The 27,470-nt window shown below is 43.1% G+C and overlaps 1 protein-coding gene across 1 annotated transcript in view; it reads left to right on the top strand.

Annotated features, from left to right (window-relative positions):
- Positions 1-27,470, top strand: part of LOC106605146 (mannosyl-oligosaccharide 1,2-alpha-mannosidase IA) — a 202,591-nt gene that overhangs the window by 96,233 nt on the left and 78,888 nt on the right. The gene's annotated exons all lie outside the window — the stretch shown is intronic.

Here is a 27,470-nt window from a genome sequence, read left to right as displayed (position 1 = left end):
CAGATGTAGGATTTTAATTTGACCAGCCTGCAGGACATTTAAAACTTGTGGTGCATTTGAGGTTTTAAAAGGCTTCTAAAGTCAGTCATTTCCATCTTGAAAGTTCAAACTTGATTTTCCCTTATGAAAAATGTATCAACCCCTGCTAAAATGTCAATTCATCTCAATCCACATAATAATTCACATTTCCTTTTGCTGCAGGATTATTTTCCTCCAGTAGCAAAATGACTCAAATTAAGATTTCACATCTGTAAGTAACCATCTTTGTATGGCTTATCATTATGATCATTCTGGTAAAGAACCTTTACGGTAGCTGCCTGAAAGGTCCTTTAAAGAAATATCTGTACATTCTATTTTAAAGCAGCTTTGTAGACCTAACACATGGGAAGATCTTACATCTTCTAAATACTATTGACATTTTTGCGCAACCTAATTACACAGTACCACTTAAGATGCCATTATGCACTGAAATGTGGAAATAACACAGACAGCAGCTATTAGAGGTTAGAGGTCACCAAATTCCTACTGGTGTTTATCATTTAATTGCTTCCTTTATCTGAGTAACGTAATTAGCCTCTGTGAAATAAATATCCCCTATACGGATCAGCCAGATATACGCAGAGAAGATAGCTTATCGAAATCAGTAATCAGTAAATTTGTCTCTCAAAATTGTCTCTTATTCTTTCAAGTCTCTGGGGAAAGAGATCGGCTTACTACTTCAACCCAATATCGCTAATCCCACTAAACAAATGAACTTCCATTCCGTTGGAAATCTGACATGGTTCTCTCTCTCCACGCCCCGTTTACTAATACTGACGAACATGCGGGAAGGGAAGAGAGGCGAGAGGTTGTGCTGTGGGTGACTGTCACACTGTGCTGGAGGAGTGCTACGTTGGAGGAAGCCAGGTGTGAAATTGGATGCTGTGTTCTTTAATTTAATCCCATGACTAAACAGAGATGGGGTGAGGATTGGATCGTCAGTTAGCCTACTTGTCACGAGCATGTTATAAATATGCTGAAAGTCACTGGAACATCCCTCCTGCTCGCTCTCACTCCAGACTCAAAGCCCCTGAACGAGAGGTAGAACACATATCCTGCTTGCCTCTCTTCTCTCTCCATCCTCGTTCTCCGCATCCTCCTGTTTCTTCTCTGTTTCCATTCTCTCTTTAGGAGTCACGGTTTAAGACATCGTGCATTTCCCTCTTTGCCCATGAGAAGGTTGTAGTACTGCTGGACAACTACAGGGAGAGAATACTGAGGAATTTACTCAAAAATATGAAGCGCAAGTTCATTCTCACATTTTTCACAAAGTTGTGGGCGAGTAATGGCACAGCAGAACTCTAGAGTAAGTGCTGAAGGCTCTTGTGTTTATGTGTGGGAGTGCACTTCACGTGGGAGTTTACAGTACATTGATTTGTTCTGACCAACTACATCTCATTTACAACTTTTTAAAAGCATTTCATCATTATAATTCCTTGTTAACATTTTTTTCCAAGACCCACACATATTTGCTGTAACTTTCAGAATAATAAGTAGGTAACACTTTACACAAAGTGGCCTATGACAGGAACCAGGCAAGAACAAGTGATTTTATAATTATTATACACTTATTATACACAATTTTATGTTGTTCTAAGGCTCAGTTTGAAATATAGGGAAGGATAAGTGGCAGCACAATCTCTAACTCCTAGTTGTATCATAGGTTGCTCTAATGTAAAAAAAAAAAAAAAAAAGTCAAGTTGAATCGAATGTCATATATCACATTGTTGAATGCTGAAGCAGTTGTCGTAGTTGTACGAGCTTAAATCACTGTTTACTTAGACCTGCTGATTAATCCTCGAGAGTCTATTGACTCTTCTGGGAAGGCTTGCCACTAGATGTTGGAACATTGCTGCAGCCACAAGAGAATTAGTGATGTAGGGCACTGGTGATGGGCGATTAGACCTGGCTCGCAGTCAGCGTTCCAATTCATTACCAAAGGTGTTCGATGGGGTTGATGTCAGGGCTCTGTGCAGGCCAGTCAAGTTCTTCCACACCAATCTCGACAAATCCATTTCTGTATGGATCTACCTTTGTGCACAGGGGCATTGTCATGCTGAAACAGGAAATGGCCTTCCCCAAACTGTTGCCACAAAGTTGGAAGCACAGAATCATCTAGAATGTTATTGTATGCTGTAGCGTTAAGATTTCCCTTCACTGGAACTAAGGGACCTAGCCCGACCATGAAAAACAGCCCCAGACCATTATTCCTTCTCCACCAAGCTATACAGTTGGCACTATGCATTAGGGCAGGTGGCATTCTCCTGGCATCCGCCAAACTCAGATTAGTCTGTCGGGCTGCCAGATGGTGAAGCATGATTCATCACTCCAGAGAACACGTTTCCACTGCTTCAGAGTCCAATGGCGGCGAGCTTTACACCACTCCAGCCGATGCTTGGCATTGTGCATGGTGATCTTAGGCTTGTGCGGCTGCTCGGCCATGGAAACCCATTTCATGAAGCTCCCGACAAAATATTTTATACTCCTGTCAGCAATGGGTGTGGCTGGTAATAGACAAATCCACTCATTTGAAGGGCTCTCCACAGTCTTTTGCATGTATAGTGTATCTGTTTTTTTTTTGCATAGGCTGCAACTCAATCCACTGCATGAAAGTGGAAGAGCTACAGCTCTATTTGTCAGACCCGGAGATGTTCTGAAAATCGGTCTTCTCACGAAAATGTCTGTAGCGGCCGAACGGTTTGGCCTACAAACTAATATGATCACTCTATGGAAAGATGAGACTCTCACAAACACAATGGTGTTATCTGTTTTACAAGTGTCACGGGACTCGCCTGAAGGTAACCCATACACATTACTGGAAGTATGAAGGTAGTTTTGTGGCAACAAAAATAAGTGGTTGTGTAGAAAATGTACAAAAAAAATATTTCCTGAGCTTTCTTATATGTCCTAGATATAGGACAGACACTTCAAAACCTTATTTCGTATGATACTTTTCTGCCATTTATGAATGTTATTCAATGTGTTTATTTATAAAAATTATACCTAAAGGGGTCCTAAAATTCAAAATCAAATAGCTAAATTATCCATGGCATTATCATCTTAAAACATTTTCTTATGTTAGCTTAGTACAACCCGCCCCCGAGATCGACAGCCTAGATCGACAGCCTAGATCGACAGCCTAGATCGACAGCCTACCATCTTTATTGGCTATTACGTTTCATTTGGTCTCTGAGCCTCAGATGGTTCTTGGTTAGTTTTGTTATATTTGACAGACATCTATTTACTCAGCTTTCTATTTACACAGACAAGGCTAATTGGACAACAAGTCTTCTGAATGTGTCATGGCCGGATGCTTAGAGAAATGAAATGAGTGCTGTTGATATGCCAAGTGCAATCGAGGAATGATGTTGACATACTGAATCATGACACATTGAAACTGGATCTGTTATGGAATTGAAATCCCTGTGATAGTATGGAAGGTTGGTTTAATCTTTAATGTGGTATGAGAAATGTTGTTCTTCATGTAATGCCTTTGACTGGTAAAGGAGAGACATAATGCGTCACACTGGCAGATTAGCTTGTGTGTGTGTGTGTGTGTGTGTGAGTGTGTGTGAGTGTGTGTGTTTTTGGTTTTACTGTCCTTGGGGACCAGAAGTCCTCACAAGGATAGTAAAACAAGGAAAATTCAGACGTGTGTGCATTTCACTGGTCCCCACAAGGAAAAAGGCTATTTTAGGCTTAGGGGTTAGGCTTAGGGGTTAGGGTTAGGGGTTAGGGTTAGGCTTAGGCTTAGGGGTTAGGGTTAGGCTTAGGGGTTAGGGTTAGGCTTAGGGTTTAGGCTTAGGGGTTAGGGTTAGGCTTAGGGGTTAGGGTTACAAATAAGTTAACCCTTTCGTGCAGTCGAATGACCAAAGTGCCCTCTAGTGGCCTAATTGGTGGAATGTTTATCATAATTTCATAATTAATTAAAAAAAGAATGTATGCCGAAAATCCGTTGTTTCTATGTCAAACGGTTTTGTTATATTTCAGTCCTCTGTGACGTATATAAAGTGTAATATCGGGACGCAAACTTGAAATTGAATACATTTAAACTCTACCATACCACTGACATGGTACAGGCCCATAACCATGTGTGTGAGGGGTATACTTTTGTTTCAAAGTAAATTTGTTTGACCACCGTGAAACACTCTGTGTGACCCTGATTTAGCCCACTGCAGTAAAAGGTTATTAAGGGTTAGGGGATTGGGAAAATAGGCTTGTGAATGGGAATCAATTGTTTGTTCCTCACAAGGATAGTTAAACAAACCTGTGTGTAATGTATTCATCGCAGCCACAATCACCCACCTATGTAGTTTGGCGTCACATTCTAATAAAACAGTTGAAGTTGGAAATTTACATACACTTAGGTTGGAGTCATTAAAACTTGTTTTTCAACCACTCCACAAATTCCTTGTTAACCTCTATGGGCTAGGTGGGACGCTTGCTACTCAACAGCCAGTGTAATCCCGTGGCGCGTTATTCAAATTCCTCAAAAATGCAAAAACTTCAATTTTTCAAACATATGACTATTTTACACCATTTTAAAGACAAGACTCTCGTTAATCTAACCACACTGTCCGATTTCAAAAAGGCTTTACAACGAAAGCAAAACATTAGATTATGTCAGCAGAGTACCCAGCCAGAAATAATCAGACACCCATTTTTCAAGCTAGCATATAATGTCACATAAACCCAAACCACAGCTAAATGTAGCACTAACCTTTGATGATCTTCATCAGATGACAACCCTAGGACATTATGTTATACAATACATGCATGTTTTGTTCAATCAAGTTCATATTTATATCAAAAACCAGCTTTTTACATTGGCATGTGACTAGCATGTGACTAGCATTCCCACCGAACACTGCCGGTGAATTTACTAAATTACTCACGATAAACGTTCACAAAAAGCATAACAATTATTTTAAGAATTATAGATACAGAACTCCTCTATGCACTCGATATGTCCGATTTTAAAATAGCTTTTCGGTGAAAGCACATTTTGCAATATTCTCAGTAGATAGCCCGGCATCACAGGGCTAGCTATTTAGACACCCAGCATGTTTAGCACTCACCAAAGTCAGATTTACTATAAGAAAAATGTTATTACCTTTGCTGTCTTCATCAGAATGCACTCCCAGGACTTCTACTTCAATAACAAATGTTGGTTTGGTTCAAAATAATCCATAGTTATATTCAAACAGCGGCGTTTTGTTCGTGCGTTCAAGACACTATCCGAAAGGGTAAATAAGGGTGACGAGCATGGCGCAATTCGTGACAAAGAAATTCTAAATATTCCATTACCGTACTTCGAAGCATGTCAACCGCTGTTTAAAATCCATTTTTATGCCATTTTTCTCGTAAAAAAGCGATAATATTCCGACCGGGAATCTGCATTTAGGTAAACAGACGAAAGAAAATAAAGTATTCGGTCGACTCGGGCACGCGCCTAAGCCCATAGTACTCTGATCGGCCACTTGCCAAACGCGATAAAGTGTTTCAGTCAGAGCCTGCCTCGATATCGTTCAGCTTTTTCCCGGGCTCTGAGAGCCTATGGGAGCCGTAGGAAGTGTCACGTTATTGCAAAGATCCTCAGTCTTCAATAAAAAGAGCCAAGATGAAACACAACTTTTCAGACAGGCCACTTCCTGCATGGAATCTTCTCAGGTTTTGGCCTGCCATATGAGTTCTGTTATACTCACAGACACCATTCAAACAGTTTTAGAAACTTTAGGGTGTTTTCTATCCAAAGCCAATAATTATATGCATATTCTAGTTACTGGGCAGGAGTAGTAACCAGATTAAATCGGGTACGTTTTTTATCCGGCCGTGTCAATACTGCCCCCTAGCCCTAACAGGTTAACAAACTATAGTTTTGGCAAGTTGGTTAGGACATCTACTTTGTGCATGACACAAATAATTTTCCAACAATTATTTACAGACAGATTATTTCACGTATAATTCACTGTATCACAATTAAAGTGGGTCAGAAGTTTACGTACACTAAGTTGACTGTACCTTTAAACAGCTTGGAAAATTCCAGAAAATTATGTCATGGCTTTAGAAGCTTCTGATAGGCTAATTGACATCATTTGAGTCAATTGGAGGTGTACCTGTGGATGTATTTCAAGGCATACCTTCAACCTCACTGCCTCTTCGCTTGACATCATGGGAAAATCAAAAGAAATCAGCCAAGACCTCAGAAAAAACATTGTAGACCTCCACAAGTCTGGTTCATCCTTGGGAACAATTTCCAAACGCCTGAAGGTACCACGTTCATCTGTACAAACAATAGTACGCAAGTATAAACACCATGGGACCATGCAGCCGTCATACCGCTCAGGAAGGCGACGTATTCTGTCTCCTAGAGATGAACGTACTTTGGTGCGACAAGTGCAAATCAATCCCAGAACAACAGCAAAGGACCTTGTGAAGATGCTGGAGGAAACAGGTACAAAAGTATCTATATCCACAGTAAAACGAGTCCTATATCGACATAACCTGAAAGGCCGCCCAGCAAGGAGGAGCCACTGCTCCAAAACCGCCATAAAAAAGCCAGACTACGGTTTGCAACGGCACATGAGGACAAACAAAGATCATACTTTTTGGAGAAATGTCCTCTGGTCTGATAAAACAAAAATAGAACTGTTTTGCCATGATGACCATCATTATGTTTGGAGGAAAAAGGGGGAGGCTTGCAAGCCGAAGAACACCATCCCAACCGTGAAGCAAGGGGGTGGCAGCATCATGTTGTGGGGGTGCTTTGCTGCAGGAGGGACTGGTGCACTTCACAAAATAGATGGCATCATGAGGGAGGAAAATTACGTGGATATATTGAAGCAACATCTCAAGACATCAGTCAGGAAGTTAAAGCTTGGTCGCAAATTCTTTAGGAACAGTGGGTTAACTGCCTTGTTCAGGGGCAGAACGACAGATTTTTACCTTGTCAGCTCGGGGATTCGATCTGGCAACCTTTCGGTTACTAGTTCAAGGCCGTCATTGAAAATAAGAATTTGTTCTTTACTGACTTGCCTAGTCAAATAAAGGTAAAATAATACTTTTTTAAATAAAGACAGCCTATAGGGAGAAGGTCAGAGAACTGGCAGTGTGGTGCCAGCACAACAACCTTTCCCTCAATGTGAGCAAGACAAAGGAGCTGATCGTGGACTACAGGAAAAGTCGGGCCGAACAGGCCCCCATTAACGTCAACGGGGCTGTAGTGGAGCAGGTCAAGAGTTTTAAGCTCCTTGGTGTCCACATCACCAACGATCTGTCATGGTCCAAACACACCAAGACAGTCGTGAAGAGGGCACGACAAAACCTTTTCCCCCTCAGGAGACTTTGGCATGGGTCCCCAAATCCTCAAAAAGTTCTGCAGCTGCACCATCGAGAGCATCCTGACCGGTTGCATCACCGCCTAGTATGGCAACTGCTCGGCACCGTAAGGCGCTACAGAGGGTAGTGCGTACAGCCCAGTACATCACTGGGCCCAAGCTTCCTGCAATCCAGGACCTATATAATAGGCTGTGTCAGAGGAAAGCCCATAACATTTTCAGAGACTCCAGTCACCCAAATCATAGACTGATTTCTCTGCACGGCAAGCGGTACCGGAGCGCCAAATCTAGGACCAAAAGGCTCTTAACAGCTTCTACTCCCAAGCCATAAGACTGCTGAACAATTAATCAAATGGTCACCAGACTATTATGTTGACCCCCCCACCCCCTATTTGATTTGTACACTGCTGCTACTCGCTGTTTATTATCTATGAATAGTCACTTCACCCCTACCTACATGTACAAATTACCTCTAATCTGTACCCCCACACACTGACTCGGTACCGGTGCCCCCTGTATATAGCCTCGTTATTGTTATGTTATTGTGTTACTTTTTATTATTTTTCTTTCGTTTATTTGGTAAATATTTTCTTAACTCTTCTTGAACTGCACTGTTGGTAAAGGGCTTGTAAGTAAGCATTTCACGGTAAGGTCTACACTTGTTGTTCTCTCTTTCTCTCTCTCTCTCTCTTTCTCTCTTTCTCTCTCTCTCTCTCAATTAAATTCAATTCAAGGGGCTTTATTGGCATGTGAAACCCATGTTAACATTGCCAAAGCAAGTGAAGTAGATAATAAACAACAAACAAAAGTGAAATAAACAATAAAAATGAACAGTAAACATTACACTCACAGAAGTTCCAAAGGAATAAAGACATTTCAAGTGTCATATTATGTATATATACAGTGTTGTAGCGATGTGCAAATGTTTAAAGTACAAAAGAGAAATAAATAAACATAAATATGGGTTTTATTTACACTTCTTCACTGGTTGCCCTTTTCTTGTGGCAACAGGTCACAAATATTGCTGCTGTGATTGCACACTGTGGTATTTCACCCAGTAGATATGTGAGTTTATCAAAATTGGGTTTGTTTTCGAATTCTTTGTGGATCTGTGTAATCTGAGGGAAATATGTGTCTTTCTCTCTCTCTCTCAATTTCAATTCCCTTTCTCTCCCTCTTTATTTCTTTCTCTCTCTCTCTCTCTCGTGCGTGCGCGCACACACACACACACGCACACACACACACACTGTGCAGTGATTATCTTAGGTCAGCTTGAATTGCTCATTTAACTGGACAGGTAGTTAAGGCTTCCCTGGCTGGCAGACAGAAGATTTCTGTAGTCTGAATCGGTGCTTGAGCAGGAGAGTCGGCAAGGACATGTGCAGCAACTGTCACTGCCTTCTGAGAGAAGAAGCAGATCGCCTGGAGTAAAGGATGATGAGAAGGCTTCAGGAGTGTCATAACATCCAAGGCTTGCAGCTAGGAAAATACTTGTATATGTATAGATATGGAGAGAAACTTTCTGAGTAGGGAGGGTAACATAAAGTCATGCAGGGACACTTGTTAATATTTAGAGAATTGCCAGAGAAAACACTTAAGCCCGTTGAATAATTTTGAGAGTTTGGCTCGGGAGCTCTCGCTGGTGCCCTAGTTTTATGAGTGTTTAAACTAAAAATAATCTTGTGACATTCTTCTTCAAGCGTGCATATTATCTGTGAGGCTGATTCGAAGCAAGCATCAAACAGCAGGTGTTCCCTGTCTTTGAACAGAGCTAGAGTACGATGTAAAAGGAAGAACAGGAGGTGAAAGTGATGTACTGGAACGACTCTCAATCCCACAGATTAGCACCGGAAGAAACATAGCAAAGAGCAGTGCAAACAAACACTAGCAAAGGGGACCCTGGGTTTGGGAAACCCTGGGTCAGGCAGTATTATTATTTACCTTGTAGTTTATTGAATACAGTTAAAAAGAAGAAAAACAGATCCATATTTTGGGGGGAATCATCAAAGATTACCGTTGTGCTGGAGTCTTTCTTATTTTTAATAGTATACTTTTAGCTTCATGTACCTAGTATCACGTTAAGGTGTATGAGTTTACTCTTTAACGTTTATTGAACACAGCCTTTAGCATTCACTTGATTTCACCCAGGCAGTGATTCCCTGATTTTTTTAAAGACGGAAGTATAGCCTACTCTTGTGGTTGTCGTCGCCGTTCTCCCTCGCTCCCCAAGACTCCTAATACCGTATCATTCAGTGTCCAAATCACTCAAACCAAATTTTAGAGGACAAGTTGATTGTTCATTTTGTTCAACCTCTAGGTCAAACAAGCAAGGCTACAAACCCTCCCAATAAAAAAAGAAAGGTATCAATTCAGTACCACTCCATTGTGAATAACAATCCAGGCTTGGGCTCTTTGACTCCAGGGCTATTTCCTTGCCTTTGTACTTGGCTGGGAAGCAGCCGCTAAAGAGGAGAGGATATATTTCATGTCAACCCCGTCTGCCCATTATGTGTCCTTGGAAACCTTGGCCTTCTTTCACCTCTCGCCCCCCCCCCCTCATCATCACCGAAGAGAGAAGAATAAATGGAAGAAAGAAAACATGGGCTGACTTTCAAACACCCTTCGAGATCTCCGGCTGCTGTAAGGAATAGGATTAGGCGGGAAGCTCCAGGAACGGTCGGCTGAAAGCTCTCTGTAAACTGCTCATAAACAGACCGTTGCTTCAGGCCAACACTGCCACATAAACCCACGAGTAAATCCTTCCTTTGTGTCTCTGCTTACTGAGACAAAAAAACGGTGTTGGAAATGCTAACCAAGATTATGTCCCAATTTTCTAGATTGTCACACATAGACCTACTGTGTACAGTAACTTGTCAATGTCTTGATGAGTTTTGATGATTTTTTTGTTTTCTGCACCATGTCTCTCATTTTTCGTTGAAAAGGTAAGGCTTCTTTTTTAGCCTCTGCCTATTTTGCCAGCTTCCGACCCTGAGCTTTATTATGTGGATTGATCAGAAAATGATGCAAGTCATTCCTGTATCTCATTAAATGGTGACGGTATCACTTCCTCTTCATGCTCACTAATGCGAGGCGAACCATCCCCAAGCCTTAATAGGGGCTTAAAGGGATGTTCATCCACTGTGAGCGATGTCATTACTGCGGCTTTAGAGTATGTGGATCACTAACTTAAGCACACACTGTATCATACAGAGCAAAACCCAACGCAGCCAGATGCTGAGGAGAACATAGTGGTCATAATAGTACAGGAGAAAAGAACATGACATTAGCAGTCACAGCATCTCTTTTCCCTGTGGAGCACAATATTGTCCTCCAATAGTTGTTCCATCCTTAAACAATGCATCTCTTATGGCTAGTAATTGGATTGTCTACAAGCAGTGTTTTGGCAGTTCTCCCTCTCCCCAACACAAAGAGACAGAACGCCCCACTCTCTCCTCGCTCCCCTTTGCAATTTCCTCTTGCCCTTTATCTTATCGCTGTGTCCTTTCGCAAAATATATTTTTATTTCCCTCGTTTCATCCCCCCTCGGTAGTCTCTACACCTCTGCCGCCCCTCCTCCTCTTTTCTTATTTTCTCTCCTCCCATGAGATGCAATTAAAAAACACCAGCCTTCCCAGAATGCGACACGGGACTACCCCTCGGCCCCTATGTGGACCCCAGGAAGAGTAACTGATGCTTTTGCAGCGGCTAATGGGGATCCTAATAAATACCAAATACCCCTTGACCTTTTGCGCACAGCACACCCAGGTACCATTTAAACCAGAGGCATTTATTGAAAAAACCCACAAGCACTTCAATCGTCGTAAAAGCAGCATGGAGCACGGAGAAGGCCATGTGGAAGCTCAATGGAAGCCGATCGATGCACCCAGGTGATGAAGTTGAGGGTATTTATTATTTAAGAGTCCTCTTCCCTCCTCTTCCACAGAGGTGGGATCAGAGTGGAAACCTTTTAGAGATCAGTTGGGGGTCCGTGGATCCCCTCGATCCCTTCCCTCTGATGGATAAGAATTTCTGCTAGCCAGGGTGAATTATTATGATGTGAGTAGGAGAGAAAACTATGAGACATACAGAGGCCTAAGATTCTGAAGGCATCTTTAGAGAGTGCCAGTCTGTATAGATACCGTCACTGTGAATAAAACCATACAGGAGACACACACTGGCACCATGGTTCCGAGTGTCAAGTCGACCTTGGAGCCCCATCATTGTCCTCCCTTTTCTGTTATCCGGAGAATTCTTTTCTTAAAGGCGTTGAACTGGGAAGCACCCTAACGTTATTGCCATTCTATCCACCGCCATCCCAACTGTACAGAGAGCACACAGGTTCTTTCCCACTCTCCAATTATGTCCCAGTGTGCATCTGGTCTCAGGGGTAGTGTGCATTCGGTAAAGGTGCCGGTAGGGAGGGGTAAATAATAATAAATACCTTTTTGACAGGGTTAAATGAATGGCTAGGCAAATGACGCCTCTACTCTGACTGTCAAATAATAGATACAAGCAGAGTGAAGGGTCAACCCCACCCGTTCACACCCGCTTACTTCCCCCTCATCCCACAGGCACTGTTATGGGTGACATACAGCGTGGAAGATATCATCTACTCTATATCTCCATAGAGACAGAGCCCCAGGTGACAAGTCACTTTCCCAACCCCCCCTCCCCTGTCACTTCTCTCACCCTGGAGACCCAGTCCCAACCCTCCTTTCAATCTCACAGATCTGATGTTGAACCAATAAGGTTTCCATCGTTCTCTCCGGCAAGACACAAATCATCATAATTATAGTCTTGTGTGTGCTGGGGGATGGGCATACTTTATCTTTCACACATACAGTGTCATTCAAATGTGATGCTTTTCCCACCATTGAAACCTCTTAATTAAGGATCGGAACCTTTTTTTCAATTTTCGCCTAAAATGACATACCCAAATCTAATTGCCTGTAGCTCAGGACCTGAAGCAAGGATATGCATATTCTTGATACCATTTGTGGAAATGTGAAATGAATGTAAGAGAATATAACACATTTTGGTAAAAGATAATTGAAAGAAAAAATATATATTTTTCATCTTTGAAATGCAAGAGAAAGGCCAATATATGACTTAGGAATCTAGGCACAATTTAGATTTTGGCCACTAGAGGGCAGCAGTGTATGTGCAAAGTTTTAGACTGATCCAATGAACCATTGCATTTATGTTCAAAATGTTGAATCAAGACTGCCCAAATGTGCCTAATTGGTTTATTAATACATTTTCAAGTACATAACTGTGCACTCTCCTCAAACAATAGCATGGCATTCTTTAACTGTAAATTGGACAATGCAGTTAGATTAATAAGAATGTAAGCTTTCTGCCCACATCAGATATGTCCTGGGAAATGTTCTGGTTACTTACAACCTCATGCTAATCACATTAGGCTACGTTAGCTCAACCGTCCCGCGGGGGGAAAACCGATCCTGTATAGGTTATTAAACAAACACCAGTTATGAGATGCAGTAGATATGTATAGCTCTCATTATTCTACCTACTGTATTTTCTAAGGGAATGTACAGTAGTTGTCTTCTTAGAGGCAGACATTCTACACAACACAATGTTTTCTTTGCTAGGTCTCAGGGAATAGGAAGGCTTAGCTTCTAGCATATGGAGAAGATTTTCCCTAAGAGACACATGTAAGAAGGGTTGTGTTATGATGAGCTTCTATTGGCTGTCATGGACAAAGTGGAGTTTTTATTATATATGGTGCATTTGGAAAGTATTCAGACCCCTTGACTTTTTCAACACTTTGTTACTTTATAGCCTTATTCTAAAATGGATGACATTTATTTTTTACCCGAATCAAATCAAATTTTATTGGCCACGTACACATATTTAGCAGATGTTATTGCGGGTGTAGCGAAATGCTTGTGTTCCTAGCTCCAACAGTGCAGTAGTATCTAACAATTCACAACAATACACACATCTAAAAGTAAAAGAATGGAATTAAGAAATATATCAATTAAAATATTGGGACGAGAATAAAGAAATATATCAATATTAGGACGAGAAATATATAGATATTAGGACAAGACACACCTGTCAATATAAGGCCCCATAGTTGACAGTGCATGTCAGAGCAAAAACCAAGCCATGAGGTCGAAGGAATTGTCCGTAGAGCTCAGAGACAACATTGTGTCGAGGCACAGATCTGGGGAAGGGTACCAAAAAATGTCTACAGCATTGAAGGTCCCCAAGAACACAGTGGCCTCCATCATTCTTAAATGGAAGAAGTTTGGAACCACCAAGACTCTTCCTAGAGCTGTAGGAATAACATTTCTAAATACCTGTTTTTGCTTTGTCATTATTGGGTATTGTGTGTAGATTGATGAGAAGAAAAAAATCTAATTTAATCCATTTTAGAATAAGGCTGTAACGTAACAAAATGTGGAAAAAGTCAAGAGGTCTGAATACTTTCCGAATGCACTGTATATACAGCAATTAATGCATGAATTCAGATTTCACAGTTTGGAGTGCAGCGTCTTATTATTTAATGTGTTATTGCCAAGGGACCATCTATTGAATGGAAGTTGCCACCTGCTTCTCTCGTCTCATTAGCAAATCTTGCGTACATTCCAAGAGGGATTTGTGGCAGGAAACATGTATATTCTGAAAGCTTACTGTTTCTCTGTGTATGAGATAATACAGCTTTGGCGTTCCACGTTTTGTAAAAATGCCACATATAGTAGATCATGATATATATATACTGCTCAAAAAAATAAAGGGAACACTTAAACAACACAATGTAACTCCAAGTCAATCACACTTCTTGTGAAATCAAACTGACCACTTAGGAAGCAACACTGATTGACAATACATTTCACATGCTGTTGTGCAAATGGTAGACAACAGGTGGAAATTATAGGCAATAAGCAAGACACCCCCAATAAAGGAATGGTTCTGCAGGTAGAGACCACAGACCACTTCTCAGCTCCTATGCTTCCTGGCTGTTGTTTTGGTCACTTTTGAATGCTGGCGATGCTTTCACTCTAGTGGTAGCATGAGACGGAGTCTACAACCCACACAAGTGGCTCAGGTAGTGCAGCTCATCCAGGATGGCACATCAATGCGAGCTGTGGCAAGAAGGTTTGCTGTGTCTGTCAGCGTAGTGTCCAGAGCATGGAGGCGCTACTAGGAGACAGGCCAGTACATCAGGAGACGTGGAGGAGGCCGTAGGAGGGCAACAACCCAGCAGCAGGACCGCTACCTCCGCCTTTGTGCAAGGAGGAGCAGGAGGAGCACTGCCAGAGCCCTGCAAAATGACCTCCAGCAGGCCACAAATGTGCATGTGTCTGCTCAAACGGTCAGAAACAGACTCCATGAGGGTGGTATGAGGGCCCGACGTCCACAGGTGGGGGTTGTGCTTACAGCCCAACCCCGTGCAGGACGTTTGGCATTTGCCAGAGAACACCAAGATTGGCAAATTCGCCACTGGCGCCCTGTGCTCTTCACAGATGAAAGCAGGTTCACACTGAGCACGTGACAGACGTGACAGAGTCTGGAGACGCCGTGGAGAACGTTCTGCTCCCTGCAACATCCTCTAGCATGACCGGTTTGGCGGTGGGTCAGTCATGGTGTGGGGTGGCATTTCTTTGGGGGGCCGCACAGCCCTCCATGTGCTCGCCAGAGGTAGCCTGACTGCCATTAGGTACCGAGATGTGATCCTCAGACCCCTTGTGAGACCATATGCTGGTGCGCTTGGCCCTGGGTTCCTCCTAATGCAAGACAATGCTAGACCTCATGTGGCTGGAGTGTGTCAGCAGTTCCTGCAAGAGGAAGGCATTGATGCTATGGACTGGCCCGTCCGTTCCCCAGACCTGAATCCAATTGAGCACATCTGGGACATCATGTCTCGCTCCATCCACCAACGCCACGTTGCACCACAGACGGTCCAGGAGTTGGCGGATGCTTTAGTCCAGGTCTGGGAGGAGATCCCTCAGGAGACCATCCGCCACCTCATCAGGAGCATGCCCAGGCGTTGTAGGGAGGTCATACAGGCACGTGGAGGCCACACACACTACTGAGCCTCATTTTGACTTGTTTTAAGGACATTACATCAAAGTTGGATCAGCCTGTAGTGTGGTTTTCCACCTTAATTTTGAGTGTGACTCCAAATCCAGACCTCCATGGGTTGATAAATTGGATTTCCATTCATTATTTCTGTGTGATTTTGTTGTCAGCACATTCAACTATGTAAAGAAAAAAGTATTTAATAAGATTATTTCTTTCATTCAGATCTAGGATCTGTTGTTTAAGTGTTCCCTTTTATTTTTTTGAGCAGTGTGTATATATATATATATATATATATATATATATATATATATACATTTTTTACCCTTTTATTTAACTAGGCAAGTCAGTTAAGAACAAATTCTTATTTACAATGACGGCGTGTGATGTTTATGATGTTTATCGAAACATTATCCAAGTCTTATACAGTGATATTTTCACTGCTTCCTATATTAGGTGCAGGGGTGCAACAGGTAAGCATTGTCTCCACTGTAACTGTAGGTGATACCAGTATGTAAGAGGTACAGTAGTGTACAGTGATAGTATGTACATTAAGGAGAGATTAGCTCCACAGCTAGTCTCTGACTGTACGCTGTGGGAGAAGACCGCCTGTCAGTACAGGTTCCTCCTTGCGCTGGATGATGGCAGACCTGGCTGCACTGCTCTGCTGCTGCTGGCACTGGAGCAAATGCAACAGCCTGGAGCCTACAGGCCCTTACAGGTTCCTATGCACTGCTCCAGCCTCTAGTACAGCTCTACAAGTCTCCTTTCTGGAGACTCAGCTGGGGTCCACAGCCCTGCATGGATATCAGAGGGAGCGGAGGAAACTAGCTAGTGGGGTGTGCTAGAAAAAGTAGCTAGCTGAGTGAGCTAGCCGAAAATTACCTAGTGAGCTATCCGAGAGCTGGTAGGAATAGGTACCGATTACAGAATGAGCTACCGTAGAGCTAACAGGAAGAGCCAGCCAGTGAGCCAGCCTAGAGCTAGCAGAAAGAGGTACCAAGTGAGCCAGCCTAGAGCTAGCAGAAAGAGGTACCAAGTGAGCCAGCCTAGAGCTAGCAGAAAGAGGTACAAAGTGAGCTATCCGAGAGCCAGTAGAAATAGGAATAGCGAGCGAACTAAGTAAAAAAAAAAAAAATCCCAACATGAATTGCTTCACAGTAGAAGTGTGTATCAGCCAAGTGTGTTAGCCGATTGTGCTAGCTGATTGAGATCGCAGGGAGTATGTTGCGTCATCACTTCAAGGATTGACAGCGATCCAGTGGAAGCTCATCTTCAGCTGACGATGCTCGTCATGGTCTCGCTGTGTTGCCAGTCCCTACTGTGACAACTACACTGTTCTGAGCCATGCAAATATATCTTTTAGCTCCACTGTGAGGACATACAGTAACTATATTTAGGACTGGGGGAAGAATTCATTTCTATTAAACCTCACCACCACAGACTACCCCTCTCCCCATCCTTGGATTAAAACAAACAAATAAAACCCCACTGTACTGAACATGAGCGCATCAACAAGCCCCTCGCCATAGGGATTACACAGTCGAGATAATGAAAAACTGGTAGCAAAATGTATGACGAAGCAAGGGGATTAAAAGGGATTGTACTGTACTCTATCGTAGAAAGAAATAGTTAGGGTCAAAGGCCAAGCCTACAACTTTATATCTCATTCTTATGTCTGTTTTTCCCTTCCACGACTCATCCCGTCTACTGGCCCCAGACCCAGAGTTTATGTAAACCGATCAGTCTTGTCCGAGTCGTCTGACGTGCTATATGTGTCACGCCGAAGACACATTGACCTAGATGATGACGTCTTCATGGCTATTTTAGTCGGTGACATGGTCGGTGACATGGTCCGAGACATGGTCCGAGACATGGTCCGTGACATGGTCCGTGACATGGTCCGTGGGGTGTAGTAATCAGCTTGGCACTTTAATCACCAGCCGTCACTCCCTCAAGCCTTTAAGCTCACGATCGCATTAAGGAACAGCTTTTTGGTTCTTTCACTTTTGGTTCTATTTATATCCCATCCTTGGCTCACTATGGGGAGGCAGGGTAGCCTTGTGGTTAGAGCGTTGGGCTAGTAACCAAAAGGTTGCAAGTTTGAATCCCTGAGCTGACAAGGTACAAATCTGTCATTCTGCCCCTGAACAAGGCAGTTAACCCACTGTTCCTAGGCCATCATTGAAAATAAGAATGTGTTCTTAACTGACTTGCCTAGTTAAATAAAGGTCAAATAAATAAATAAAAAACTATAGGCCACTGCATATCCCAGTAGTTGGCTTTAAATATTGAACCGTGCAATGGAATACTCACAAAGTTTTTGTGTTTTCCCCATCATACTTCCACCAATCAGTCTGTTCTTGCCTCTATTTAGTCTACTATAGTATCCATTTATATCCACAACCATGGTATACTGTATATAGTATCTCTCCTTATTCTCGGTGTAGACCTACTTTCTATGTGGAGTTTTGACTGGAATACTTTGTATTTATGTCTCCTTACTTAGTTTATGTTCTGTTAAATCCCCTGATATACAATCTAGGCTTTTGCCCTTTGAAACAACACTGACAATGCAGCTCACAGTTCCTATTCACAGCTAGCATTCACAGCATTTTCGATCCCTCTCTGCCCATTAACACAGCAGAAGTATTTTCTGTTACTGTGGTGGCCACCTCACAGTTTCAACAGTAAGGGCCCTCCCTGACTAATAGGCCTAGCACACACATTCTCCCTCCTCAACCAATTATAATCGTTGTTCTTCACACTCCACCACTAGTGTGTCTGTGCATACAGGTTATTCATTGGTCGCCTGCTCAGGTATCTAAGGGATCCATTGGTAATTGGGCGGTAAAGATGTGACTCGGTGGCCCAGACAGAGCATGATTAGAGAGCAGATACTGCATAGTGGTTTGCCCCTCTGTCCCCCTATGTGGAGAGGAAAGGGGGAACGAATAAATAAATAAAAGGTGTGAAATGAATGCTTTGTGTTGGTATATCCTGCCGGAGGGGGTAGGGGAACTTTCAAACCACTGTTACAGTCTGGGCCACACTTCAGAGAGAGGGGGAACAGGATAACTGTGCCAAGAGCCCATGGCTTCCCTGAAACTACAAACAGAGAGAAAGTGAGAGAAGAGAGAGAGAGAGAGAGAAATGGTGGAGTTTAAGAAATGAATTGAGTTCTCAGAGTGAGTAAAGGAGAGTTTGGCTGGTGTTTAAAGGTTGTTGGATGAGTTAAGGATTTGACATGTTATAAAAGAGATGAAAGCTTTTTGACCTTTGCAATTTGTTGTGAAATTACAGGTGAGTGCATGCAATTAAAGGTGAGTGCACCTGCTGAGTTTTTAAACGAACCAATTATTGGTGAATTGTTAATTCATTGCTACTGTATGTACACAGTGTGTAAAGACTTTTCTCTCTTTACAAAATGTTTGGTTTGTTGGAAAATGCTCTACAACTTAATGTTCTACACATGTAAATGATTTCCCACAGTATATCCCATATCACAACAAGCAGTTCCAATTCAAAAAAGCTCTCTATAATTACAATAGATGATTATTTCATTTTATTTCCAAATCCACAGGCAGTCTATACAGTCTATTCTTTGGGGCAGTATGTTTATAAAGTAGGATGGATCATCACACACACAACACTATCCCCCTCACATACTCCACCCACTCTTCCTCCCTCTGAGGTATCCTCCTCGCCAACACTAATGATGCTGAACGACTCTGCTTTCATTTCTCCAGCTGACGAGTCCTCTCCATCAACAGGTTGGCCAGGTTATTCCAACCCATTTTAATTGGCCCAGGCAAACATTACTCAGGTGGCTGTGTGTGTGTCTGTCTCCACGCATGTGTGTGTGTGTGTGTGTGCTTTTGTACATCGCACAGCTGACAGGCCAGGCTGCTCTGTTTAATCTCCGGGAGAGATGGAGAGACCGGGGGAGATTTATACATCGGCTACACCTGCTTACCGCTGGAGCCACAGCCTGCGGGCGCTAGAATCAATGCAAACTTCACTCTGCCCTCCGCAACTCCGTCTGGAAACAGGAAGACCTGTCAATTAGTTTACCGAGCTGCAGACTCCGAGTTCCTCCAATTTGTGGTGTAGGCTCTTTCTGCTACAGCTATTTACTATTGCTGTCAATGTCGTCGAATTGTCGGCACCGTAGGCCCATCCTGGTCTGAAACAACTGACCAATCGTGGCACAGTTGTCACCTCCAATCAGATGTGGTGGGTTAGTGGTTAATATAGCATCAGATATAATCTTCTACCCCACGGTGGCTGTGTGTCAATCGATGGTGGTGAGAGTGGTAGGGGGTGGATGGATGGACAGAGGGGTTCGATAGCACAGTATGCAGTCTGTAATCTCGTTGGAGATATTGTAACATCTGACAGGACTGGGGGGGGGGGCTCGAGATGCTCTGCGCTTGTCTCACGCTCCCATTGTGGCTAATTAGATGATGCCAGTTAGACTGACTCATCTGTATGTGCATGCTACAGCATGATTATAGCCTTTCTAATCATGTTTGGTTACTCTGTGTATCTGTGGGGGGGTTCTGTGTGTGTGATGTGTGTGTGTGCCTGCGTGTGTGCATCTGTCTTTTGTTCGTGTGTGTGTGTATACAGTATGTTTTCATGTGTGCATCTGTCTTTTGTTTTGCATTCAGTTGCTAGTTTCAAGGAGCACACGCCGCACCGCCATGTCGATGTTAAGATGGCTTTAAGTCAATTAGTTTGGAATATCATGAGGAGTAGGAACTGAAAAACGAGAATGAGGGGGGCAATTAAAATCAGCGCGCATTAAAGCCTCCTGCATCAAAATATGAATTAGGGTGCGGAGGATTTAAACGAGAAAGCCGTCTCTCTCTCTCTCTCTCTCTCTCTGTGAGGGCTATCAGGGTGGACAACTTGAGGAACTAGGCCTATTAAGTTCATTGGCTGGGTCTTGTTTTTTGGCTGCGGTGTCTGAAACCATAACACCAAATAGAAGAGGCCAATCAGGTACAGGGATAGTCTACTTTATGTCATTAGGGTTTGTCTTGTTGTTAGTTTTCCCCTGAGGAACATTATAAAGGCGAAATGAAGAGCGAGGGAGTCACGTTATTGGTTCTCTGTGTTGTGTTGTGGTCTGGGTACTGCTTCCATGGTGGCCATCCGTGCTGAGATGATGATGATTAGATACCAACTGTAACAACAGCCATACAGGCACACTGCATTCAGTACTTCGTTTAGGGGTGATATAGTGTAAGGGACCTTGTCAGACCAGAGGTTTACTCTGTATTATGAGAGGTAGGGCTGGGCGAAATGGCCAAAGTCTCATATACCGATATAGGTAATTTCATATCCCGATAACGATACATATCACGATATAGCACATTTTCTGTAAATTCAATTAATAAATAGTTTATATAAAATGACCACATGTAAAGGCCTATTTATTATTACATTTTGAGTTATACTCAACAAATTATAGGTACTTACTCATGTTTGATTATTTCTCCTTTTATTTAGAACCTTTGTGCAAATTTTCAATTAAGCATGTAACAAAATGAATGAATGTATAAAATCTAAAAAGGTAAATAGAAAACACTTCAACTATAGTTGCAAACAAAATAAATATAGGCCTAAAATATATATATTTCTGGGGGCTTGCCTGTTTTGCATGTTATTTTGGCATTAATACGTGTCACACATCAATTTGTATTTGGTACCTTTGGTCGAGTGTTCGCACCAACTCATGAAATCCCCGTTTCTCGACCGTGTAAATTGGGGCCATGTCTTTGCAGATGTAAGTTGTAACGGCAGCTGTTATCTCCTTCCATCTTTGTGATGCTTTGCCATATGGTGTGCCGCGGGCAAAAGCCTCTTGTAACGTCTGAGTCGGGGGTTTGTTTTGAGCACTCGACTGTACTTTTCTGCGTCTCATCCGTAGACTCTCTCCGTACTGTTTCACATGATTCTTGCGTAGGTGGTAAAAGAGGTTAGTGGTGTTTGAGCCTGTTGTCGGGACCGGCCTGCGGCATATTTTTCAGAGGACGGTTTTCTGGTCCGTGTCAGACTTTTCATTCCCAAACCACGTCCATGCGACCGAAGTAGCCCCTCTTTTTGGTACGAGCTCCGTGTGTCTCTGTGCTCTGTGTCACGTTCACTCTCCTCCATGTTTGTTTGTGTTGCAAATTTCCTTTCACATGGCATGTGTGGAAGAGCCCAAAGCGTCGTCCAATTGCCAAAAAATATTGCCGTAAAGAGTGGGATTTGCGACACCACGAAATAAACGATAGAGCATAATATGAAACGATAGACGTTTGAGAGGTAATTGAGAGGTAATTCATTTTTGTAGATTGTCTACAAGTAAGTTGTCAACAGGTATTATTGCCTTGAAGCGTTCTGAAGTGCATTCCCATTTATGACATTTTCTATGCTGATAAATGGTTTGAATCAGCATTCAGCTGGACGTTAGAGCAGGTCACCAGCCGGTGTGGGTCTGCTCTGTGTGGCTGTACATCGAGAGGAAGACTTTACACACACTGTCTCCCACTCTCTCCCTGCCTCATCCTCTCCCAGCTCTCTGCTACAGCCGGTTGGGACTCGACTGGACATCGGTGCTACATCACTGTCAGACACACACACACACACACACACACACACACACAAAACACATAGACACAAACACACACGCACACATACACAGACAAACACATAAACACACACGTCTTCACATTCAACAGGGTCAACTCCCCTCAGGCTGATGGATTAGATAATGTGCATCAGTAAACAGCTCCTATCACAGCAGCTTTGTCTCCATGGCAATCATGTCGTTTTTCTGTTTGATTCAAACAGGCTCTGTTGCTGTTGCCTATATACTGCTGATCATCTCACCGTTTACTTACAGTGACCAGAGAATGTGTGACGTTTACCATTAGGGAGTTAGAGAGGTTTGAGAGTTCATTGGCCTCAGGGGATCTAGGTTGGTGCGGGTTGAATGCTCTCTTGGGGAGGTTCCGTGAGATTGAAGTGGGTAGGAAACTATTTTGAAAGTACCAATAACCATTTCAGGTAATACAGTGTGTTTTGACAAAAGTGGCACTTTTTCTTGTTACATTGTCACCAATCTCTCTGACTTATTCCCAGTAGACTGAAACAAAGTAAGGTGAGCCAGACATTTCTCTTACAGCCTGTGGTTGTTTTGCCCACAGTAGGTGGTTTCAGAAGGATGTGGAGGTGGATGTTTCTCCCGAGAGGGCCAAACTCACTGGGCTCCAGACAGCTACTCGGACTGGGAACTGTAGACAAAAAAAAATAATTCTTGTATTAGAAATATCCAAGGGGTAGCTGGCAAACCCGAGAACACAAAGGTCTGACGATCCAGAGGAATGTCACACTTGCGACAGACACCGCCATGACGTGAAAGGAAAGAGTACATCCTTGATGGAAATTCTTGAAACTAAGGATATAACATGGCGACAGTTACCCCCATGAGGAAAAAGTACATTCGTGAAGGTTTAACTATCGTCAGCTCGAATAGGTGAAATGAATTTTGGCCACTCATCCTGTATTGATTTTCATTGACTCTACTGTCAGTTGTTTGTCTGAGGTTAAACTGTGACATTGATATTCCATACTTATAGTTAAATAAAGGTTAAATAAAAAGAAAATACTGCTGAAAACTCCACTCTGATTGGTAGCCTTGGTATTTCTTACATTCCTCCTCCTTACCGTTCTCTTTGCTGTTAAGACGCCCCCCCCCCCCCCCCCCCCCCCCTCTCTTTCCTGGAACACGATCATGACACATTTTACCCTCCCTGGCTTTTCTCCAATATGCTCTCATCCTTCTCTTCTCAACTTCACCCCCCCCCCCCCCCCCCTTACACTCATTGCAGTTCCATGCTACACAGACACCTCTAAGTACATTCAACGAATTAGATTCCTGAACACTGACATGTCGAGGCTAAATCTGTACCCCAGCTACCACTCACTGGACCTGAACAGGAAGCTACATGGACACGCGTTGACGTCAACGAGGCTAGCGTTACCCTGGTGATGGTAATTGGACACCCACAATCAGTAGTACAAGTGGTGTAATGAATATGATTAACCAGAGTCTCCTATCTATTCAAATCACCTTGTTATGTTCCCGGGCTATTTCTCTCACGGTTTCTGGTAGAAGTTTGAGAGCTTAATTGAACAAGATGGCTGAACAAATTAGCAGGGTAGATCATTTTGTTTGTCTCTGGTTATTCTTCCTTCGTCAATGGTAATTACTGATGGTCCTCACTGAAGGGTGGCCAACGTTCCAAACAGTATATACAGTAAGTATGGGTTTTCCAACAATGCCTTTAACATTGTCCCTGAGAGGGTAAACAAGTTATAGCCTATTGAATACAATTTCAATATTGTCAGTGCAGAGAGGTGATCAAATCATCCATTTTATTTCTTTAACTTGAATGAGCAGAACAGTTCATTTATTGATTAGCCCTATAGGGTAAGAGGTTACTCAGAGGGAATGTTGTTCTGTCATGCCGTTTGTCTCAATGGTTAACACGATTTCAGTCTGATGGAATTTGTTGCCAGTGCGTGCTGTGTGTGTACTTGTGTGTTGGGTGTGTGTGTGTGTGTGTGTGTGTGTGTGTGTGTGTGTGGGGCTGTGGACGTGAGTGAGTGAGTGAGTGATTGATTGATCATGTGTATCCAGGCTCTCTACTATACCCAACCTGACCCTGTTGCCTAGCCAGTGACAGCTTTGATAAATGAACATCCACAAGCCAATGTCTCACAAATAGGTTTCTATGCACTTTGTACACACAATACACAGTAACACACATACAATCTCTCCCACTCATTTCCAACATAGAATACATACCCATGAACACACACACGCACATGCTTGTACACACACACATATGCTGGAAAACACATACCTCTCTCTCTCTCTCTCTCTCTCTCTCTCTCTCTCTCCTCTCTCTCTCTCTCTCTCTCTCTCTCTCTCTCTCTCTCTCTCTCTCTCAACAATAAATGATATGAATGACTGATACTGTGACAAGTTCCTGTACGGGAGCTCCTGAGTTGCTAGGGGGAAGGAATTAGATTCATTCACATTTGCTTAAATTAATGTTAAAATAATTATGGTTGCGTAGCAATTGCAATGTTTGCTCATTTTCTTTTTATCAATTTGGAATATGGGAGCATATCAAACCAGTTTATTACAGTTTATTACAGGATCAGTTTATTACAGCATTTCAAATGGTTATCTTGTAATTAATTGGTATGAATTTAAACACATGATATGTGATTACATTTCAGTTTTTGCGAGCAGCTGTTATTTACAAAATCATTTCTACTGTCTCGTGTCTCCAAGCACCCACGTGTGGCACTCACGACACCGAGAAGCTACAGATGGATGGATGGCGTTGTTTTTGTGGCTGACTGTCAAGGTTAGATTATAGATTACCCACTTAAGCTGTGATGGTTAATGGTCGGTATTACCTGAATGTGATGAACAAAGCCACTCCTGTGTGTAAAATGTATTGATGAATACTAAGTGACCCTACCTGCAACAAGTCCTCATAACCCCCACCAAGACACCTTGGTGTAGGACCCCTCCAGGTGAAGGGCCTCTGAAATAAATAAAGTCTATGTTTGGGCCACGCCATGGGACCCTGGGAGTAATGTGTGATGGATTGATCTGTTACCTCTCTCACCTGAGTCCATCAATCATCTGTGCTTAGTTGCTGCTGTTTTCAATAGGAATTTCCCACACTCCACTGCTCCCTGACGTTCGCCGCCGCCAGGATTGGTAATGAGGGGTATTAGCTATCGCTTTTTTTTTCTCTCTGTGTGCTCTGGAACATGATTTGTCATCAAATTGCAACAGTACAGTCAAGTGCTCGCCATGCGTAGTGAGAGTCCTTCACAAACAGAAATGGAGAATATGCTTTTGAGAGTCTTTATTTGCTGGCAATGGACTTAGCGACGAGATCTGCTAGAGACAGGAAAAAGTTCACTTTGTTTTCACAGAGTTTTCACAGTGTCGGCAAGATGTCAGTGACGTACATTACATTACCTTCACAGCTTATATGAAACTACCGAAGAAATACGTAAAAGAGTTACAGTTATAAGGAAATCAGTCAATTGAAATAAATTCATTAGGCCCTAATCTATGGATTTCCCGTGACTGGGCAGTGACTCTAACTGGAGGGTAGTGGTGCCCAAGTTATGCACGCTTATCTCAACTCTGAATCGGCCGCTCTGTGCTTAGCTATAGCTGGACGGTAGCAGTGCCCTCTCATTCTCAATGTAAGGTGAATCCCTGCCAGGGTATACCCAGCTGAAGTGGGCTGAGATGTGTGTTAGATGGGAGATGGCTCGCTGCGTGGTTGGTGGGTAGGGGTGTGTGTTAGATGGGAGGTGAGTAGCTGCGTGGTTGGTTGGTGGGTGGGTGGGTGCGTGCGTGCGTGTTTTAGATGGGAGGCGACTGGCCGTGGCGGGGGAGAGACAAAACACTGAGAGCCCTGTCACTGAGCCCTGCAACCACACATCAGACTTACAGGTTTGGAGCAAAGTGGCCGTGTGAAGAATTATGAGTGAGAAAGGCACTGCAGTCCTCCAAGGGATAAAATCGAGTAAATAGCCGGGTAACACTATCTATCTACTAACCCTGACCCTAGCTCTAACCCTAAACTTAACCCTAGCCCTAACCTTTACCCTTATTCTACCCCAAACCGTAACCTTAGAAAGCTGTTGCTTAGCAACGTATAGTTTGTTGATAGTACGACCATCTGTAGAGCATCTACAGATGGAAAATCTGGACTATCCAAGTGACCAACAGCCCTAATATATGACATGGGGCTGATAGTGTGTGTAACTTGACTGTACTGAATCAGCCGGCAAGGCCATGGGCATATGACGCCAATCACTCAGCCCTGCACCCTCCGCCCTCTGCGTTTACCTTAGCAGCTGACCTCAGTAGGCAATGTGGTAGGGTGAAAGGTCAACAATGTGAGAGGCTTTCTGGGTAATCTGAAAAGCACATATTGTAGGCTACTATTGCATGTATGCTATGATTATTTACATTAAATAGAAATCTGAGGCAGAAATATTCGAGGGCAGAGGAAAGCTGAGTTGGGGTTTGCAGGGAGGAGGCTTGCGTGACGATAAGAGAGTTTGACGTCTGTCTCCGCCACCCAAACCACATCAGACAAGCCAAACCCTGGCGTCTTAGCCGCCCACTGCATTGCACAGTCTGGCAAAATTCAAATGACTCGGGTGAGAGAAACTATCGCTCCCCTTCTCGCCTCCTGTGTTCTGTTGCCTCTGCTTCATGAATGTTTTGTCGCCTCAAGATACGATTTTACATTTGCATATCTGCCCGAGCCACACAATAACTGCTCATAAGAATCGCACCACTTTTATGTGCCAGGTTGCTGTGTTGATGTGTTGTTGCGTCAGATAGACACAGTCTCTGTGTTTAGCTCTGTTTACGGCTGAACATGAAGGGGAACATCATCTTTTTCAGCCGAATCGGTTACTGTACCTATGGTTCTGTTTTCAAGCCCTACAGTGCATGTAATGACCATTCCTGCGGTATTTGTTGGCCTAGTTTCTACTCTTGTTATTACTCCATTTTCAGGCTTCCAGTTGGTGTGTCTCTCCTGCAACTCTTTTTCTCTGTAACACAATGAGGACACTGATTCCTCTGTTCACAGCTCATTCCATTACAGCCAGCCACGTATCGCATATTTCTTCATATGAGAAGAAAAAGACCCTCCAATCTTGCTCTTAAGGGGTGTGGGATTGAATAAAAGCCTCTGAACATTTCTTATTAAGGTTGTGAAGGGAATTTAATAACCTCAAATGAAGTGCATCTACAACCAGCCGTTGGAGCATAGGGATCACAGTTCCTGCACTGAATGCAATTAGGAATGCAGCAGGCTAGACTGTCATGGGCGTCGTAAGGATTGGACCAAGGCGCAGCGGGTAAATTGCTCATCTTCTTAATTTATTGAAGTAACTTGAACACTTAAACAAAAATAACAAACAGCG

This window comes from Salmo salar, chromosome 05 (genome assembly GCF_965601325.2).
Source record: "Salmo salar chromosome 05, fSalSal1, whole genome shotgun sequence".
NCBI lineage: Eukaryota > Metazoa > Chordata > Actinopteri > Salmoniformes > Salmonidae > Salmo > Salmo salar.
Note: the sequence above shows the minus strand (reverse complement) of the source record. Positions and strands in the feature narration are given on the sequence as shown.